At 41.7% G+C, this 6426-nt stretch overlaps 1 protein-coding gene across 1 annotated transcript in view; it reads left to right on the top strand.

Moving 5' to 3' along the window:
- Positions 1-3029: 3029 nt before the first annotated feature.
- Positions 3030-6426, top strand: part of znf710b (zinc finger protein 710b) — a 29379-nt gene continuing 25982 nt past the window's right edge. The window contains exon 1 of the mRNA XM_013910907.1: positions 3030-3178. The gene's annotated coding sequence lies outside the window, so the exon portion shown is untranslated. The remainder of the gene's footprint in view (positions 3179-6426) is intronic.

The raw sequence follows: 6426 nt of genomic DNA, 5'->3' as shown, positions 1-6426 counted from the left end.
TTGTTGTGCAACTTGTTTCTAATCTTCAAATCATTGTAATGTTCTTGCGTTAGTTTGGAAATACTATGCAGGATGGACATTAGTTTGTAACATTATATGACAGTCATGAATCTACTTTAAGAGGTGGATTTCCTGGCAGAAAAAAAAAGCTGCATTTGTATCTTAGATTTTTGTGTTTGTGGCTGTTTGTGTTTTGTGAGAGGGAGAGAGAGAGAGAGAGAGAGAGAGAGAGAGAGAGCTCAGCAAACAGTGGACAGTCCAGAGTGATGAAGCAGATGGTAATCACACAGTCTAGACAGAAGGTAGGCGAGTAGGAGATAGGCCGCACTGTTAAATAACCACCCACAGGTGCAACATTTTAAAGCCTCTTTTTTCCAGCAGACTCTACTGCACAGATTTCTGCAACATAATAAGCAGGCAGTAGCTCATCATGATAAACTAACAGGACAAGACTTGAATATTAATATGTTTGAATAGGGGGAAAATGGTCCTTTATACACCATCTTTTATTTGAACTGCACGCTTTGCTAACAGAAGACAAAAAAGCATATGCTAAAGCAAGGCTGTGAGAGAACCTCAGATGGCCAGCGTGTAGCAAGTATGAGTTATAACACCCCCACATTGTCTGTTGTTTGCTCCGGTACTGTTCGCTACCTGTGGGAAAAAGAGCGGATTTTCCCTCTGACATAGTGTGCAGTGCTCTTACCCTAGAGTCTTAGAAATCAATAAAAACTCATCTCACTCCGCTGACACGGTTTTAACCAAAGTTTTGAGACCACTGACCTGCAAACATTTAAAATTCGCAGCGCATCTGTATTCACGAACCTGTGAATAATGAAGGGCACAGCGGCATCTTTATGTAAAAGATCATATTCTGTCAATAAGACTGGATAATCACAGACTGCAGGGGCCTGCCTGCGCAGCCTTCTGCATAGACTGATAGCACAGAACAACAGGACTGGAGGCCACATCTGCACACTGCACACGAAACATCAGTCATTTCCTGATTGTCAGCAACAAATTAACTTGGTCAAATGAAGATGACTTTCTTTCATGTTGTAAAATGTAAAGGAAGCGCTATTTCCCACTGGAGAGACGATGATGTGTCTGTCATAAAGTGCTGTTACAGTGGACCTGCCTTGGCCTGTGTTGACACTTCATAAAGATTAACACTGATGTAGTTATTCACACATTAACAGCAGTGAATTAAGGAATCTTAATCAAATAACATGTGAAGCACTTAGACACAGAAAAAAACATGCTGTCACAAGAGCTCAGTGGAGTGCTTGTGCCCTCTAGTGTCAGTGTTGTATGTTTTCTCACAGCGAAACATTTCATGAATTTGTCACACTTTTTTTTTAAAAACTAGAAAAGGCCTATTTTTGCCTTATGCAACACCTACTGAGATCATGTTTTAAATAACTTAACTTTTAAATTTATAACTCAAGTCTTAAGATTTTTAATTTTATTTCACGTGTGATTTTATTACATCAAGCACCTACAGTAGAAGGAAAACATTTCTAGAATAGTGTCAATATGATTGTCTGTCTCTGTGTTGACCCTTCAACTAGCTGGTTACCTGTCAAGGGTGTGCCCCCCCTGTCCTATGGCACTGTAGCACCTAGGACAGGCTTCAGCTCCTGTACTATGGATGGATGCTTTTGAAATCCCAGGAAAATATTCCAAATTATTATTAAATAATAAATTATTATTGTTTGTGCCAAACCTTGCAGTAACACAAATGGCCACTTGAGGCTGACACGAAAAACTACGCGAGTCACTTTACACTTTCCAATTTAACAACCTGCAATTTTAAAAGGGGTCCCTCTACTTTTTCCCCTTTGTGACAACTGTAGTTACCTGTATAAAATAAATGAATCTATGGTAATGAACCATTAGAGCTGTGGCCACTAGTGACAGATCAAATACACTGTTCAGTTATTTATTTATTTTTACATGCTTTTCCCCCCTCCTGGCCAAAATAACCATCCCATTTAATATCACAGTGAAACACAGATTCATCTTGCTAACCAAGTGAACTAACCAGTAATTACATTATTGGAATTTCAATTCAAATATGGTCCTATTTTTACATCCTATTTAAAAAGTAAGCAAACAAAGAAGTATGGTCACCTTAAATACCAAACTGGAGGCTTAATGTTAGTCCCAAAGCTATGGCTGCTGTCATGGTTGGACAGTGAGAAAAAATTATGACGCTACATTGACTTTGCCCACTGGGTTCATCTGAAACGTATAAAGACTAAAATGTACAACAATGGACTTATCGTTTTATTCTGTGTGAGCGAAATGAGTAGCTAAGGCAGTACAATCATCAGAGAAGTGTTTACAGGGTTCCTGTCAGAGAGGTGTTATCCCACAGGCTCCTATAGGACCGGATACTTTTTTGCAACTAGCGTATCGCCCCTTGGTGGCTATAATAATATTGCTGGTTTAAGGCACCAGCGTTGACTTACCTTTAGACCTAGGAGTTTATTATAGGTGTGGAAGGTCTGAGCTCATTTTATATACAGTCTATGTTCACTGCATACTTACTTCTGTTCCATATATACACATTTTCAACAGTAAATATTTGCATGCGGTAACAGTTCTGTTTAAAAAATCTTTACATCTAGAGGGTTAGGGTTATCTTTAAAGTGACCGTGCATCATGGGCGATGCACTCCTGTGTTTGGGATGCAGACATAGTGCCACCTGGTGGACTTTGTTAAGCTCATACAATTGTGTCCAGCACAGTTTAAAAAATGTAAATAAATATGAAAAATAAAACTACCCAGTAAAACAGGTTAGTCCTAATAAGGGTTAGCCAAAAATATGTATTCTGAAATTCTGAAGTTAACATCTCACGTCTTTTGTAGTCTCTGTATATTATTGTAAAGGGTGTAAAAAAACAGCGCAGAAGTATTAATTCATGAAAGGTGCAAAAACATATGATGCTCACTGCGTGGTGATTAACTGTACCTATTAAAGTAGCTGAGCCAGAGTCCGCTGTGGCGTTGAGGAGGAGCTCAGTTGTTTATTCATTCACGTCAGCCCCTCTTCCCTTCCCTTCCCTTCCCTCCTTCCTGCTACACACAACGGGGACCCACCGTTGTAACTGTTTTTCCCATATTAAAATTAACCACAGCCACGTCGCCACCATAAACCGATTTTGGAATCAGGTGAGTTGCGCTTTTATCTTCCTTTGGAGATTACAGTTGGATCAGAAATGTATATGTGGCGCTGGAGCGTTGACTTGTCCGGCCCGGCGAGGCGGAGTATTTCAACCGTAACTTATTAAATTCCTCCTGACCAGGCTCGAAAATGTATGCGCGTTATGTGCGGCGATTTCACCGTCTGTGCGCTTTAGGCGACTGTCTTTCGGTGCGGCTTTTCACGCCGTGCCGAAAACAACCGCGCGATGTAGGTCAACAACTACAGCCAAAATGTCGTCTTTTCTTTTTTTACTTCCACATTCTCTCATGCCACAAACAGATGGCGTCGAGAGAGGGGGATGGAGAGAATGGGGAAAGAGGCGCATAAAGGAGTAGGGGCGACACCAGGCCACATTAGCCATCACTAATCTAGACCATGCACATGCAACATAACCCACCCCGTTCGTGCCAAAGACGTCTTGCAGGCCTGTCTTCAACAAAGTTTTTGCCGTTAAGTTGTCGGGTCTTTCTTTTTAAAGATGCGGTGGAAGTTCTTTTTTGGACCTGGGGATGATGGTTTATTTTCAGTAGGCTGAAGTGTCGGCAGTGCCAGCGTTAAGATAAGGCTGGCCACTTTCAGCTCTGGTGTATGTAACGCATAGTCGAGGCCACATTTTGGTCACAACCCTGCGCAAAAGGGGGATATTTCGACACCGCAAAGCACCGGGAAGATGCACTGCAGTAACCTGTAGCCAAAGCGGCTTGCTGCTGCTATGGGAAAGACAAGCTACCACCAGTTGGCTGACTCCTCCAAGGGCTGTCAGAGATCAATGATAGGCCACACAGGTATCCTCCACTGCACTAATGAGGTCAGTGCATCTAACACTGGCTTGTCAAGGGATGTGAAGGTACTGTAGGGCTGTCCCATTTGTGGCACTCTGTGCCATTAAATGTAATGAAATGCAAAGCCAAAGCCAGTAATCGTACTGCTGACCCCTTGCATACCTGCCATGCAGTGTCTAATCATGTAATGAGGATGGTGCACTGCATGCAGCAAGGCAGCTGCATACTGTGCATACCAGTTGGCAGCTCGGGGCCTATAGATGTTCTCTGAGTCACTGCACTTCAGTGGCTGGCAGTAATTAAAAACATATCCTCCCATTGCGGTCTAAGGGTCATCTAATTGATGGTCATTTAGAGAGAAATATTTAAATGACTCAGCAGCGTTCACTAAGGTATCACTGCTGTGCAGATCCTAATTCATGCTGCAGAACTTGCCATTAGCCTCTTTCAAAGTGATGAATGAGTGTCCTGAAATCATGCTTTGACTTAAATGACTCAATCATCCCAGTGCCCACGGGAGAACAGGGCGTCAACCGCCGCCGTTCACCTCAGGCTTCTGTACTGTTACTGTAGCCATTTCGGCTGAGCATCTTCAGTCAGTTTTGTCTTTCTGTTGTTTCTGCACGAGCGTTAGGTGATGTAGGTTCAATGTTTTCAGGTCGAGGAGTCCACTTCCATTGTTGTCTTTCAAAGAGTTTATCTGTTGGCTCCTGTTGTACTTTTTCCTGAACTGTCAAGCCGCTATAGTGGCTGGCCAGTCATGACCACATCGATTTCCGTGCTCTGCCTCCCTGAATGCAGTTTTGAGGCTCTTTGACTTCCCCAGTTTGATCATAACAACTCCCATCTTTTTGTGCAGTAAGGCTTTTCAGACAAATAATTTTTCTTGCAAAGTTATTATCTATTATCTCTGAGCTGGCAGCACACAATTGTTTTGTTTGTTTTTCCTATTTTAATCCCATATCTTAAACTTATAATATGCATACCCCCAAAATGTCAACATCAACAAAAAGCACAAGCAAGCAATCAACTTTTACCTGTAGAACTTAGGTCAAGTTTTAGTGTACTGATTTCACCAGTCACAAAATTGTAGCTCGTATTGTTTTCAGTGTGTGTGTGTGTGTGTGTGTGTGTGTGTGTGTGTGTGTGTGTGTGTGTGTGTTTGGCCAGGTGTTTCTTTGTCCATCTGGATGTAAGTGGTCAGATTTTGTCAAAATGATGTCAGTATGCACGATGGAGTCAAAATTTTAGAGGTGTGGTCAAACTAATTAGTACTGAGTGCTCATATCATAATGCAGTAATTAGAACACATTGACGAGCATTGTTACTGGTGTGATCCCATTCCATTGGGTTACGCAGTGATGAATTTCCCCAAGTTTGGATCGATAATGTGTTACTGCACTGCACTGCACTGCCGCTGCTGGTTTTCACAATCTGTATGTTACTCAGGGGATCATAAGCCGTTCGTTTATGGATCATCATCAGCAGGGTGATGGTTGAATCTAGTCCGGCCGGGCCAAACAGCAGTCTTATTCCCCATAATCCAGAAAAAAGACAAATCCAGTCATCTTATCAGAAAATTAGATGCTTCTCTGGCAAATTAAGATAAATGAAAAATAGGCTTTTTCTATTTTCTCCTTCCGCTCTTTATCACGCTTTGGGAATACAGCTGTGGTAAAAGGTTTAGAATAGCTGATGATGGTGTCAGCACATTGCAGCGCTTCGCTGTGCTGCAGGCAGGGTTAAAAAAAAATGTTTCTCAAAGCACAAAGGCCTAATGTGTGGGGCCTGTTGGTAACAGCTGAACGACCTCCAATGTGCATTGCCTGCTTGTTTGTATGTCCTGCATGAGTGCAGTGTTTAGGCCGGTTTCACCACTACAATGCCCAGATCTTCTGGAAGAAAGCTTTTTATTTTGTAATTGTTAAAAATAAAACCAGATTTAGGGTAACTGCATTACCAAAGCAAGCTGACAATTCATCTTTTAGGGCATAACTCATAACACAATTCCTAACTTTGCATTACCAGACTGGTTGAAGTTTTGGCACGCTTGTGTTTAAATATTACACTTTAATGCAAGATGGTTGTGGTACCTAATCTGTCTGTTTTTCTCATGATTGTGAACGGACCAAAAACCAGTGCTGTCAACTGTTATTTTCACCAGAAACTTTGCTACACAACAGACAGAGAAAGGGGTCTGGATTTAACCCTCGACTTGTCTGTGCCAGAATAATTTTTTCCTCATGCAAGTGGCATGGCTCGAGGGATCGCAGCATCAGTTTGTTAATTCAGCCTGAAATTTCTCTTGAATAATTGCATGGAATGCCGTGATTTTTTTTTTAGCTTTTTTTTTTAACACATCCAGAATAGGGCTGTGCGATATGACCAAAATCTCATATCCCGATATAAGAATTCTATCGTCCCGATAACGA

This window comes from Pundamilia nyererei, unplaced genomic scaffold, assembly GCF_000239375.1.
Source record: "Pundamilia nyererei isolate P.nyererei 1_Seehausen unplaced genomic scaffold, PunNye1.0 scaffold00051, whole genome shotgun sequence".
NCBI classification, from domain to species: Eukaryota; Metazoa; Chordata; class Actinopteri; order Cichliformes; family Cichlidae; genus Pundamilia; species Pundamilia nyererei.
This window is presented reverse-complemented; position numbering and strand designations above follow the sequence as displayed.